This window comes from Lagopus leucura, unplaced genomic scaffold (genome assembly GCF_019238085.1).
Source record: "Lagopus leucura isolate 7727_CA_CO unplaced genomic scaffold, USGS_WTPT01 Super-Scaffold_1, whole genome shotgun sequence".
Taxonomy (NCBI): domain Eukaryota; kingdom Metazoa; phylum Chordata; class Aves; order Galliformes; family Phasianidae; genus Lagopus; species Lagopus leucura.
The window spans coordinates 10,671,489-10,685,120 of NW_024962250.1; the positions used below are offsets into that span (position 1 = coordinate 10,671,489).

The 13,632-nt window shown below is 48.5% G+C and overlaps 1 protein-coding gene across 4 annotated transcripts in view; it reads left to right on the plus strand.

Annotated features, from left to right (window-relative positions):
* Positions 1–1,632: 1,632 nt before the first annotated feature.
* Positions 1,633–13,632, plus strand: part of SLC8A3 (solute carrier family 8 member A3) — a 98,965-nt gene continuing 86,965 nt past the window's right edge. For 3 of the 4 annotated variants that reach the window (XM_042870970.1, XM_042870980.1, XM_042870988.1), the window contains exon 1: positions 1,633–2,054. The gene's annotated coding sequence lies outside the window, so the exon portion shown is untranslated. The remainder of the gene's footprint in view (positions 2,055–13,632) is intronic. The other variant, XM_042870998.1, reaches the window with a different exon arrangement.

The following is a 13,632-nucleotide window of genomic DNA, read 5'->3' on the forward strand; positions in this document are numbered from 1 at the left end:
CATATGGAACAGGAGGAAAGAGGGAGATGCCCAAGAGTGTCTCTTAAACGCGTTAGGTGTGATTTTATGTATTGGGCTGAGGAACTGATGTGAAATGAAATGGCTGCATCCAATAGAGTTCTGTCTGTCTGAAGTTCCTGTCAGCTGCCATCCTGTGCACTGCATGAGGGTGTGCACCCACTAATGTGCCATTTGTACCCCCCCCCCCCCTCTTTGATGCCTCCTGCACTTGCTTGGGGTCACCTGATGATGAGTCCTGTGTCAGAGAGTTCCCCCCACGCCAGCAGGGCCACCTCACTAAGCGTTGGAGAACACTGAGAGACTGATTCTCTTAGGCTGGCATCCCCAGCTTGGGCATGTTGGCCTGGCTAGAGCTAAGCTTGTTCTCTGACTGGTGTGTCCCCATGTCCCCCACCTGGCCTGTCTTTTTTGGGTTTTTGGGAGACAAAAGGAGAAGCAGGTGGGGCTTATGGTGATGCAGAGCTGAGGCTGGACCCTGTGGGCTGTTCTCTGCTGCTGCCTCATGCTCATTCACCACACCTGGCAGTGATTGAGTCCTCCTCCAGCTGCTCCCCTGTTTCTAATTAACAACAGCAGGTTCCAGACCATAACTAACTGCTCCTGCAGGTTTCTGGACCCTTCCATCCTATTGTGGTGGGGTCAGGGCTGCCCTATGGGTCAATCACCAGGATGGAGTAGCTGGTGTTCAGGGACGCTGTGACCTGCTGGCTCGTCTCTGAGGGATGGAATCGCCCATCCCTGGTATGCAGCTGTGCTAGGAAACGTTGCCTTACAGCACCTTTTGTGGTTCATTACATTAGTGAAAAGTCACAGCAGCATGTATAACGGCTGGAAACTTGTGTCTGTGGTAGCAACAGGCAAAAATAGAGGGGATGGCAACAGAAGACAAACCCGTGTGCAGAGGTCACTGTGTGTGTTGTGCGAGACAGAGCTGCAGTCCTGCTCCATGGTCATGGAAACCAGCCCCTGGCCATCTCCTGCCCAAGTCAAATAGCAACTTTGGAGGCAATGTGTATTTTTGCCTTGGGATGACTTGCTGTCTCACAAGTTGCTATTTGACTTTGGTTGAAAAAAATGATCGGGTGCTTTCTGCAAGCACAAACCAAAGCTTGTGGCTTTGGGCAGTTACCAGGACTAAGGCTGCCTGTGTAATTACATTGCCTATATTTAATCTGTGGCAGATCCCTTAAATTTCAGATGTGCAATCAATAGCTTCTGCTGTGAGGCTTTGCCACTGTGTGCATCCCCTCCCCTGCTTGAGATGCACAAAGTCAAGTCAGTACGCTCGGAGGGTGAGTGCACGTTCCCATCCATCCATAACCCACAGAGAGCATAGAGGTCTGTGTGCGTGCATTACATGCAAGACAGCTGCTCTGCCTCTGTTTTGTGAAGGGTTTGCTCTGGTTTCATTGTGGCTCCCTTAAAACAATCCGATAATCACCCCCCCACCCCCCAGGTTCAGGAGCATAAATATGCACGGCTTGTAATTCTGTTGCAGCTCTCGCTCCCAGCTGATAGGGTGACGTGGAGTTCGGAGGCTCGCAGATTGGCTTTTTGATTTGGCTTCTTGCTGCAGTTGTGCAAACCCCGGCGTCTCGCGGCAATCGGGCTGAGCGCCGCTCTGCTGCGCGGTGCGGAGAGCCTGGACGCGCTGGGGAAGCCCGGCACGTTCATTGCCATCTGGGGTACAGCCCATTTTCTTCCCTCCCTCGTCGACCCCCGTCCATCTCCATCCTCCTCCCCCTTCCCTCGCCGTGCCTGAAGCTGAAGACCGAGGCTGGTGGATTTACCGACGTTTCCCGTCCCCCCACCCCTTTTCCAGATGCACCTCCCCGCTCACCCTGACAGCTGCACAAGAGAGCCCAGGTTCCGTAGCGAGCACGGCAACTTGGACTGACATGCGGAGGAGCAGCCCCGCACACACGCACGGCGGTGGTACCCACGAGATGCAGTGAGCTCCGTTAGGAACCGGAAGGATTTATCCCAGTGGAGCCCCCCCACCTCCCAAAAACTCAGGAAAGCCGCCAGCAGGGGTAAGTAAGCGATGCTCCCTGGGGAAGGGAGGCTGGCGGCCGAGCGCCCCGCTGCCGAGGGGTCCGTGCGGACGCCGGGGTGGGGGCTTGGGGACCCTCTGCGGGCTCCGGCCGAGGGGGGAGCGGCGGCGCCTTGTGTACGGGGTGCGGGAGCGCCGTGCCCGCGGCAGCCGCTGCAGCCTTCGTGCCGGGGGGGCCGGGGAGCGGCGGGGCACGGCGGGAGCCTCGGCCGGGATCCTTCCCGGGGGTGTCGCGGCACGGCCCGCAGGGATGCCGGCAGCCGGGTGGGGGGGCTCTGCCTGGAGCTGCGCCTCTCATGCAGTGCTATAAATTTATTTCCTTTGGATTTTTTTGTCCTCGTTTTCATTTCCCCCCCCTTCTTTATTGTTGTTGTTGTTATTATTATTTCTGCCGGGGTGGGGTACTGGGCCATCCTTGCCGCACACCGGGAGCACCAGGGCTGCCGTCCCGGGCAGCTGTCGCGCTCTGTCCGCCGGTGCCGCTTGTTTACCCCCGGTGTCAAATATAGCTGCTGCGCCAGGCGCTGCCCTAAATAGGGCACGGGGCCGCCTGCGGGGCTCCCGCAGCCCCCGGCTCGCACACACACATGCACGCAAACTGGCCTGGATGGTGGGTGATTTCTTGCTCTTTCTCCTGCCCAGCCTCTCTTTAAGCTTTATTGTTCTTACCTGTGTCTGAAGTATTGCCCTAAGTGGGAGATGAAACCATTGCAAGTGGTTTTGGTTTTAATTATATTACAATGTTAGGATATAGCCATTTTCCTCCTCTCTCAAGTGGAAATGTAGAGAAGTAGTTGGTTTTCTTGGCTTCTTCATGCATTCCTGAGCTCATCTGGGGGATTTCACCTGAGAAATATACTGCAAATCCAAGGGGAGACACTGGAAAAATGTGTGTGCCCTATATGCATCCTCCTCTCTACGTGCATGTATACATATTAATTTCTCATGTTACTTCATATAGCAAAAGGGTGATTTTTACTTGAGTTGTTGCCTATCTCTGGAGAAAACAGAGCTGGAGGATGGAAATCCCAGCTCGCAGCCCCATCCTGCCCACAGTGCTCACCCGCTCTCCCTGGTAGCGTGGCAGAAGCTGCTGGGACACATGAGCCTTGAAAGTACTCTGCTTTGGTGCAGCAGGAAGAGCCATTGCTCCCACATGGGCAGACATTCCTAGGGAGTCCCTGGTGCTGCTCCATCCACTGCTGTTGCAAGCAGCTGTGTGCCCTGATGATGGTTTAGCTAGCAAAGTGATTTGCATTTGGTGCTTCTGTGGTCAGCTGGAACGAGACTTGTTTCCTGAGCGGGAGTAGCGATACTGTAAAAGAGCATGTCCTGCTGTTGCCAAGGGCTGACTGGGGCAGAGCAGGAGTAATGTGGGGGTCCTTGGTTCTGCTGCTGGTGCTCAGTGTGATGGCGGCCACTTGAGCCACCCTCCTGCTGTGAACAGAGAGGTGCAATGCCAGCTGGGGTGGGGGCAGAAGGAATGGACACGCATAGCCCTGGGTAATAGGTGCAGTTGAGCTGCCTGTTTTTTTCCCCAAGCCAAGTACTACTTCTATTTTGATAAACCAGTGGTTCAAGAATGTGGAAGGTATGATATTGTGATATTCCTGCTGCGAAGTCCTGTGTGGGCATAGTGGAAGTCCAGGTGGGCTCCCAGCCTCTGTGACAAGACTCTGGCATGCTGCTGGGCATAGGGAGTCCTGTCCGGCCCCATTTCCCCCACCCCTTTCCCCAGAGCTTGTTTGTACAAAGTAGCTAATGGTATTTTCCAGCCTATATTGGTGAGGAAGAGTTTGCTACAGCTAGTGGATGACAGAATGTGAAAGGGGAGGCAGATGTGGAGCCATCCCACAGCACACGTCCCTTGCAGAGAAGTTGCTCCTTTCTCAGTAAACCACTGCCAGAGCGGCCAGCTGTGGGATTCCAGCAGGGATTCCAGGTGTGGTAGCCAGATGGGGACAGTCCTTCCCATCATCAGATCAGTGCAGGAGTAGCTCTGTACTCTGTATAGGGCTGCAGAGGGCATTGCTGAAGCCTGTGCTGACCTAATGCTGCATTACACCTGACCCAACACTTCCCTTGGTCTCAAAGGGTTCCTTCTGCCATAGTATCATCCATCCTTAGGAATGGGAAGAGCCATAACTGAGTGTGTCAGCATTTTCTGATAGAGACCAAGTTAAGATGTATTCTCTCCACAATATCTTGAAGTACTGTACAGATAAATGGCCTGTCTGTCAGGGTTTTGTTTGCTTGTTTTAAACAAACAGCATCCCTCTCCTCCCCTAAGCTTCCCCAATGACCAAACAGTGTTGACAAATAGTTCCTTGTTCTTTGTTGTTGCTGTCTGTTTCTGATGCCTTTCATGTGCTTCAACAGTTAAAAAGATGGCTTTGGTTGTCTGCCAGGTACCTTTTTTTTTTTTTTTTTTTTTTTAATCAGGCAGTAATATCTAATTCTGTATTAAAAAAAAAAAAATCAAACAAGGAAATTAGATTACACAGACAAAAAGTATCTTGATATGGAAAAGGAATCTCTGTCGCCAGGAAATTGATGGCTGTGATACCCTGTCTGCCATCACCCACCGTGCTTAGGTGTTGTGGCGCAGATTAGCACTATTGTTCGTTTAGTGTTTGATAACAGTAACTCCTAGAGGCATCAGCCCAGTTGGGAACCCACGTTTCTGTGTGCTATACAGATGTCTAATAAAAGCTAGGCTCTGTCCTGAGGAGCTCTGTGCACTAAGAGACATGCAAGATCCCAAGCTGCTCTTGGCGTATAACTAAAGTGCTCTGTGCAGCTGAGTTTGTGGTCTGACGTTTGTTGAGGTCGGTGACATGGGGTTTGCAGAAGTGGGTGAGCTTGTTGTCCCTAAGTACATCCAGGATGGAGTCTGGGAATCACCATGAGCCTGCAGCAGGGTGAAGGGGCTGCTGCGGAAGAGGCGAGGCATAGGTGGGAGCTGGCTTCCCTCCTTCCCCTCTGTTTTCTTTGCCTTAATGCTTGAAACTGGAAGCTCTGGGTGGTGATCAACGCATGCATGTACAAAGCTGAGCATGATGACCTCCCAAACTCAGGATTTTGCAGAAATAACAAGGCATCAAGCAGCAGTGATATGTCAGGCTAGGCTGAAAGTACCATCACCTCCACCCCCATCTTCCAGTGATGCAGTGAAGAGATCCAGGTAATGTTGCCCTGTGATACAGCATCATAGTGTAATTAGTTCATCCATAAGAAGCATTTATAAACAGGTGACCGTTGCAGCCCTGGGCTCCTTTGAATCTCAGTTTTCTGGCAATTCTGTCTCTAAATCCGCTTGCTGGAGCCTTTGATCACACAGCTGAGCTGTCACTGATGTCCCTGACAGTTGACATCATGGCAGAGAGGGGAGCTTAGGGCTCTTAACATCTCCTTTATGATAGCTTGTTTTCTAACTAAACACTCCAACGAGGATTTTCCATCATAATAAAACAGTGCTCTTTTCCAGAGCACTCAGATTTAGGAAGAAGCCTCTGTTTCCATTCAGCGTTTCCTTTCACTAGCAGATTATTTCAGAGCTGCAAAGCTGGACTTGCTCTATTTGCTTCTTTCTCATACTCTGCTGTCTTTTTACCTAAGTCTCCTAACTCAGGACAGCAGCAGAGACAGCCAGGTCAAGAGCAATCAGAAATACTAAATATCCTGTGCTGCTGGGCATGTTTTGCAACCAGGGACGTGTCAAAGAGCTTTAGAAACTATAGCATACAAGACCGCATTGCCGCTGCTTTCATCATCACCTCCTCCTAGCCTGGTACTTGGAAGCTGTCTCAAAGTAAACAGCAGCAGTATCCAGCAGCAAAGCAGAAGAGGGTTTTAATCGGAAGAGATGGTAGCGGTGCAGGATGCGTATGTGAGAGGGAACTTCTTAGATCTCACAGGTGTGGTTGTGTTGAAGGTGACACGTGCAGGAGTGAACGTGGGCATCTGGTGCTGATGATGCTGAGTGCCAGCGTGTTTGTATGCTGATGCCACTGGTGGAAGCCAGTTTACTTCCCAGGGCCACATCAGGGGCAACACCAAGGCTAGCATGTGTCCACATCTTGTTCTGCTGTCTGGATGTGCCCTCGCTCCCCTTTGCGGGAGAAGTGATAGAAGGGAATCTGTTGCCAGGTTCTAGGCAGGCTGTGAAACCTACCCCTGGGCTCTGGGTGCCTTCTGCCACAGCTTCCCATGCCCACAGGGATTGCCCAAGTGGTGATGTTCTATGTGGAGAAGCTATTGTCCTTCCCTCTCTGCAGTTTGCTATCAGGCCCCATTTGTTTGAGGGGCCCTAAGGCCTAGATGTCTTGGTTTTCCACCTTGATGTGTCTGCTCCTAGATGAGAAGTAATATTTTATACTGAGTTGAAAGTTTACCTCCATCATCTTTCATGATTTTGATTGAGTTTATGTGGTGACCCTTGGATGTGCATGTTGGCTGAAAAAGATATATGTGGAAGACCTTTATGTAGCAGGACAAGCCTGATAAGTGGTCCAGCAGATGCTGAAGGGGGAGACCTGTCCCTGCCTGTACAGCTGATGCCCCTGCCGTTAGTCATTTTAATCTTGATTTCTACAGCCTTCCCATCTGCTTGTTCCTGCTCCTGTTCCATCCCCTACAGGCAATGGGCACAGCAGTGTGTGAGCAGTTGTTGCGTTCAGCTTCCTTTAGTGCCCGATCAGTTCCTGGTCATTATTCATGGCGTAGCTGTGCAGACTGTTAGGCCAACAAAAAGGCAAGAAATAGTGCAGATAGGAGCAGGTGACTGGACATGGAAAATGTTCAGCTTGGCTTAAGAAGCCCTGCTTCCACCTGTAAAGCTGCTGTCTGTATTGCCTGAAGCAGTAAAGGCTTGGAGTGGGTTCAGCCTTGAAGTCTACTGTTGATGAGATGGATAGTCCTGAATGCAAATCAGTTGCACAGAACCTAAGAGTGATGGGATCTGCAAAGTACTTGATAAGCTATTAAGAGACACAGAGAAAAAAAAAAAAGAAGACAAAGGAATTTTTAATATAAAATCTTCCAAAGAACACGTACAGCGGTTGATCTAGATTGAAAAATAACATCAAATACAAGGAGTGCAGGCCAAGCTATTTCTCAGATGCAACATGCCAAATGGACCTCTTCAAGAAGAGAATAAAATAATAACTTCCCCTCTGCTCTCAATTCTTTCAAGTCCCTTGAAAGCTTTGCACTAGTGCTCAGCACTTCATCAGCAATGATCTCACCACGTTGAAGCTTCCATACTGTATTCCCTGGCAGCACAAATGTGAGCAGCACCGCTTGTTTTATTAGGTTTGCACCCACAAAATCCACTTGTGGGGGAGGACTTGCCCCTCCTCCTCATGAGGCATCAATGGGCTGATTGCCTGCTGCCCTGTGCTCATGGAACATGCCGCGATTGATTAGACAGCATGGCCTGAGAGCCACGGGGGAGCTGCCTGCCACACAGATAACTGAGGGCCCTGGTTTGTGGACCCAAAGACCGGAGTGAGAGGGAGGTCCCAGTGTTGCTGTCTTGAAGGTACAATGCAAGCTGGATCTCTCTGCGTAAACTTTTCATTTGTGTAGGATCCCGATGAGGCATAATGGCATGCTGCTGCATATCCCAGACAGGAATGGGCCTTTCAGAATGTACAGTATAAGAGGTAAGCATAGGGAATGCATCTGGTGTTAGATGTGATGGAGAATTCTCCTGCCTGAGCACCCTAGAAAAGGGTGCAGGAGAAGTTGCCTTCACTTAAATTACCACCTGCCCTGACTATTCAAGCATCATTTTTTTTGCTTCTGTTTTAACCTTGCAGAGTAGTTTCAGGTTCACTTCTTCTAGTAAATGTTTCCTCTTCCCTAACTTCAATAATCTATCTCCCCAAACCTGGCCTGACAGATGTTTCCCCTGCAGTGACCCTGCGCACACAGCGCACTTCATGAAACCCTGGCTTCCATGGGGAAATGCAGCACCAGCAGTGACCCTGCTGCTGTCCCAGCTAAAAATAAGCCTGTCCCTTCTGGCAGTGTTGGGGTTTGCTTTTTAGTAGGTAGGCAGTTTTACCCATTGGCTGCAATGTGCTCTTATACCAGGCAGAAGGCACAGCTTCACCTTCAGAGCATGACAGAGCTGCCTCCCTTTTGGGGAATCACTCCAGGAAACTGAAGGTGAGAAGATGCTCAGCTGCACTTGATGCACTTCTGTCAGCCAAATGGCTGCCAGTGCTTGTTGCTTGCCTAGATCTTCTCCTTGCTGCCTCAATACACCCCAGTGAGTCACAGCCACCTCTCTTTCCCTCAGCTCTGGCCCTTTCCCTCTGCTTTTCCTATTTAAGTATATGGAATTATTCATTATACTACAGTCGTTGTCCCAGCTCACAGAATCAAAAGTGGTTTGGGTTGGAAGGGACCTTAAAGGCCAACTTGCTATAGGCATGGACACTTTTGCACTAGATCAGAGTGCCTGGCCTTGAACTCCTCCAGGGATGGGGCATACACATCACACAACAACTCCATGCCTTCCCCAGGCTTCTAACAGTATCCCTCACACATCCAATCCTTCATTTATGCTATGTGTAGCCTTCTGTCTGTTTCATGGGCACATAGGGACTTGGCTTTCGGGTTGAAGAGAGCATCTGGGCCAGTTAGGACACAGACACTCAGTTAAGAAGGGCCTTCCCAGCTTGTGCTGCATGTGTACATTACTAAGTTTTATGAAAACTCATAAGCAAGCAGTTGGAATATGTTCTGGAGCAGGAGGGTTGCATCCCACCTGGTGAACCTATGGATATTTTGAGTATTTACATGCATATCTAGTTTTCCTTTGAGCCTTCCAGTACTTCTCTATTTATTTGTGAATTCCACAGATTGCACAAGTGCTCATCATAATAAGTATCCAGTGCTTGCTATGTAAAACACCACTGAGTCTGGGAGCTCTCTGGTGGTACCCTGTGGCTTCTTTTGGCCTGGTTCACTGTCCTTCTAGCCAAAGCTCATTTTCCAAGAGATACTGAGGAAGAGGCATGGGTACAATAACAGCTGAGAATGTGGTTGGTCATGCTGGACTCTGGGAACTTATTCTACTTATTGATGCTGAGATCCTGAAGAGGTGGCATGATTGTAATTTTCACATACCTACATGGGAGCCAATGCTTTCATGTTGATCTTTCATTTGAAGGGATAAAGGGGGGACAACTCCTGCAACTGGAAGCTGCAACTTGATGTTCTTAAATTGAGACTAGGATTATGCCTCGTAACGCTGGATATGATGAAGCAGTGGAACAGTTTAACAAGTGCTGCCAATCTTGTAGTGCTGAAGTTGAAATGGGCTGCTTCTTGCTTGGCTGGGTGCTGAGTATTTATAGGTTCAGAGGAAGGGGCATGAAATATCGCTGTGCACCTGCGTGGACAGTGGAGAATGAAGACAACAGGCAGAGGATGGATTACTGATGAGTGGGGATCCTGTTGGGATACAGGGCTCAAATTCATTGGAAAACTGTATTTATTCATTGTCTGCTCACTTTGCTCCCTCAGCGAAATAGATTCATTTCAAGTCTTTGGCTTTAAGAGTGACTGTCTTTTATTTTCTGGAGAGGCTGTCATCAGTGACTACAGGGACAGCTGGGTTCAGGATGCTGCTGGGGAAGTATGATGAGCAGGAGAGGCTTTCTGGCCCGAGGGGCCAGGGGATGGGCTGAGTGTGGAATAATGGGAAAATGCAAGCTGCTAATTTTTGCCTTAGCTGTTGCTCAAGCCAGTTCTCCACACATACTCCCAGTAAGTGAGGTACACTGCCATTTTCTTGCCTTAACCTTGTCTTAGGAGAGATTTGGACTTCAAAGCAAATAGAGCACATCTCTATTCTAATCTCTCTACAGAAATGGATGGAAGGGTAGTACCAATAGAAAAGGCTGTGCTCCTTGGTGGCAAGGCTGAGGCTGACCTCTCTGCCCCAGTGGCTTAAAGGGCCCATGCAGCGGGAGGCTGTGTGTGCTGAACATGCTGTTCAAGCACTAGCAAGTAACTAGCACTAGCGACTGTGTCATTGCACTTTCAGGATGAGGTGCTTCAGGAAGTTGATCCAAAGTGACTCTGAACACGTGTTGGAGAAAAGACCATTGCTGAGACTTGGGACTGTGGAAAGAGGTTTTTCTCCTTCCCTTCTCTCCTTTCAGTGCCTTTGGCTGATGTGGTCATTACTCATGACTCAGCTGCTCCTATTGGCAGGACTAACTGTAGCAAACGTGGGTCCAGTACAGGGGGAAGGCGGGAACCAGGGGGTTGGTGAGAAGAGTGTTTGGTATGGCGAAAGCAGGAAGGTCCCTCCAACTGCTGGGTGTGATGTGAGTGAGTTACAGAGAGGAAGTAGATTAAGCTTTCCTGTTGGGGGATTATGCTGTATGCAGTGATGCCAGAGCTCCTCTGGCAACTGTTCTTGGATTCATGGGAACTATGCTGAGTTGTACCAAAGAAGAGCTGGCCCAAGGACCTCTTTCTCGTCTGTCTTACCAGCCTTCATCTAATTGCTGGTAATCATCTAATCATCAGGTTGACAGGAATAGAAAGACAGTGCTCATCGCACAAAAGTGAGGTGACTTTACACAAAAAGGAGACCATTGGGAAGGAAGCTGGCCAAAGTAGTACTCTGAATACATGACAGTGGTACTTCTCCACTTTGGAGAAGAACAACACTACAACTGTCATGTACTATGCTAGGAAATTCTTCTGATAGACACTGTCATGCATCCAAGTTTCTACGTGTTCCTCGTTAATATCTCAGTTGAGACTTGAGTGCTGGGTATTAGGGTCTTGTCACTACCAGTATGTTTGACGTGGTGAGGGGGGGATCGTCCGTGTCAGACAAGGTGCTTTGTTTTATGCCCCCATCATGACATCTATATTGTATCACCTTTATGACAGCATACATGCAGGAAATCTTGAGATTTTTGGAATCTTCTGGAAGAATCAAGCTACATACATGGCTTAGCTATATACCTTTTAAATGTGAGACCTGCCCAATGCTCTTGTCAGGAACCAAATGAAAAAAAAATTCATGAATTTCTTTGGAGAAAAGAGCAGTGGCCTCTTGCAGTAATCTGTTTGGATTTCTGTGGAAATGTTAAATCACATCTAGGTGGCAAGTGGAAAATTCATTAATTCATGAGGTCAAGGTGTCCAAATAGGTTTAAAGAGATGCTCCATTAGACTTATAACTACCCTGTAAAATCTGGTCTCTTAGGATTCCCTCAGGAAATTTCTGAGGGGTGGCATGCTGCGCTCCTGTTTGGGGCAAAGGAGGAAGGTAGTTCTGTTGCAAAAGTAGAAGGGAAAAAGCAGATATTTAGGGTGACCAGCTCTAGGCTGCAATTCAGTTGCCTACCCTTGACAGAACAGAGTGGGGCAGACAGCCAGGCAGGGCAGACCAGCAGATAAAATGCAGACCAAAAGGTGAATAAACCTGTGCAGTAATGCCATAGCGAAGAACAAGTCTCTGTGCTATAGAGATCAGAATGGCATGTGGGTTTGTACAGCCCGTAAGGAAAAACATCAGAGGGTGAGGGGGAAAGACATGAAGGTGGGGCAGTAGATAGCTTGGAGACTGCTGCCACTTACTGTAATTGCTGTAACAGCTCAGCTTCCACTGTTTGTTGTCCATGTGATCTCTGCAATTACCATATGGTAAATATGACTTGAGTCTCTAGCAAATAACAGAGCTAATATTAAGAGAGAATCTGTAAACAGCTAGAGCATGAATGAACAAAGAGCAGTAAACAGGCTGGACTTGAAAAGAATGAATTAATCATGCTAGATGTGAGGTTATGGGTGGTGTTGTTTTTTTTTTTTTTTTTTTTTTAAGCAGATGCAGAATTAACAGCTAAAAAAAAACACCGAAGGATTAAGATGTCTAAATTGTCAATAAAATATACGTGTCAGTAAAAGCCGAGGGTGCTGTGTGAAATCTTACTTGAGAACTGCATTCAAATGGATGAATTTACAGGTTTTGGCACCTTCCGAGTGAAGTGGGAGGTATTTTGAGGATAACCCGTATCAGTGTATTTTTCACGTCCCCTGCTGCGATCAGATCTGCAGAGATCTGTGCACTGCAGAGGCAGTGAGTGTTACAGTGCATTTCACTCCTCCCAGCTGGAGACCTGACTTTTGGGTTGAAACTCTGGAAATGTCACTGCCCTCCTTTGTGTGCCAGTCAGCACAGCAGTCCTCATGCAAGCACCGGGTGTGCAGAAAGAGATGGTGAGACCCTCAAAGGGGTGGACAAGGAAGGCAGCTTGTATGTATCGCTCTAGATTTAAGCTTCATAACAGTCCAGCTTCTGGACTGACCTGTTGTTTCGGAAACCAGCAGATGATCTGCTGCTGGCTTTGGTGGGAGCAGATATTAGGCTGCTGCTGACCATCTCAAAGGAACCAGGAGCAGAGCAAGATATATATGAAAGGGCTGCCTGAGCTAATTTATAAAGATTAAAATAAATTTGTGTGCTGTGGCCAAAGAATAACTGTGGAGGAGAACAGCTATTTACAAGTATTTGAAGCATGTAAATCTCAGGCAGGGAGGAGAGTGGTTGAGAGTGCTCCAAGGACGTGATAATGAGAACTAGCGGCATAAATTTCCTTAATTTCATCCTAAATGTAAGGAAGACGTCTAAAACCTCTGAGATAAATTACATTGTGGCACAGTGTCTTTGGGGAGCTGTGGAAGTGCCATCACTTGGGTAATTTAAAACTGGGCTGGACAAAGTGCTGGGAAATAGCGTTCACAAGGGGAACAATGCAGCAGTGGCCCCAAAGGAGCAGGCCAGACAACTCTTCTGGTTCTAATTTGACTAATGCTGTGAAGTCTGTAGTAATTGGGCTATGCAGGAGCCTTTCCCATCTACATCATTTCTGTGCCTGTTGCACAGAGGATTGTAGAAGTCTTCAGTTTAAGGTGACAAGCACTGAGCTTCTCATTCTGCTCTGCTTTGGTGAAGATGGTTTCTGAAGCATGGCCTTCTCTCCCTCCCAGCTCCTCGTTAGCTTCTGCCCCTTCTCCCACCACCCTGCTTACACTGCTTCTGCCTCCATTCACTTTTTAACGAATGTTTTCTTCCTCTCTCAGCCAGGAGCTGAGTCCCTTCTGAAAAGAACTGTGGAAGACTCATAATTTCTTTTGTGGAAGACTTATAATTTCTTTTGTGTGTAATTGGAAATTTTGGTTAAAATGTACTTTTGTCTGTGTTCAGACCAAAGGCATTGAGGAAGGAGGGAGGCCATATTAGAAGGGTTGGAGTGGTGCATGGACGAGCACCAATCTGGCTGCCCAGTGCCAGCCCCCAGGTTTCTTCCCTGCTGCTCAGTGCTACAAACCCAGCATATCACCCAGCTTGCTCTGTTTGCCTCAAATGAGTGTTTTCTGCCAGAAAACTTGTTCAGATGTATTTTTCTTAACTAGTTCTGCATCTAAAGAGTGAAATATGACTGTAACAGTTTTTCCCCTTCTTCATTACAAGTTAGCACACCTCTGCTTACAAATAACTACTGGCTCCACAGCACAAC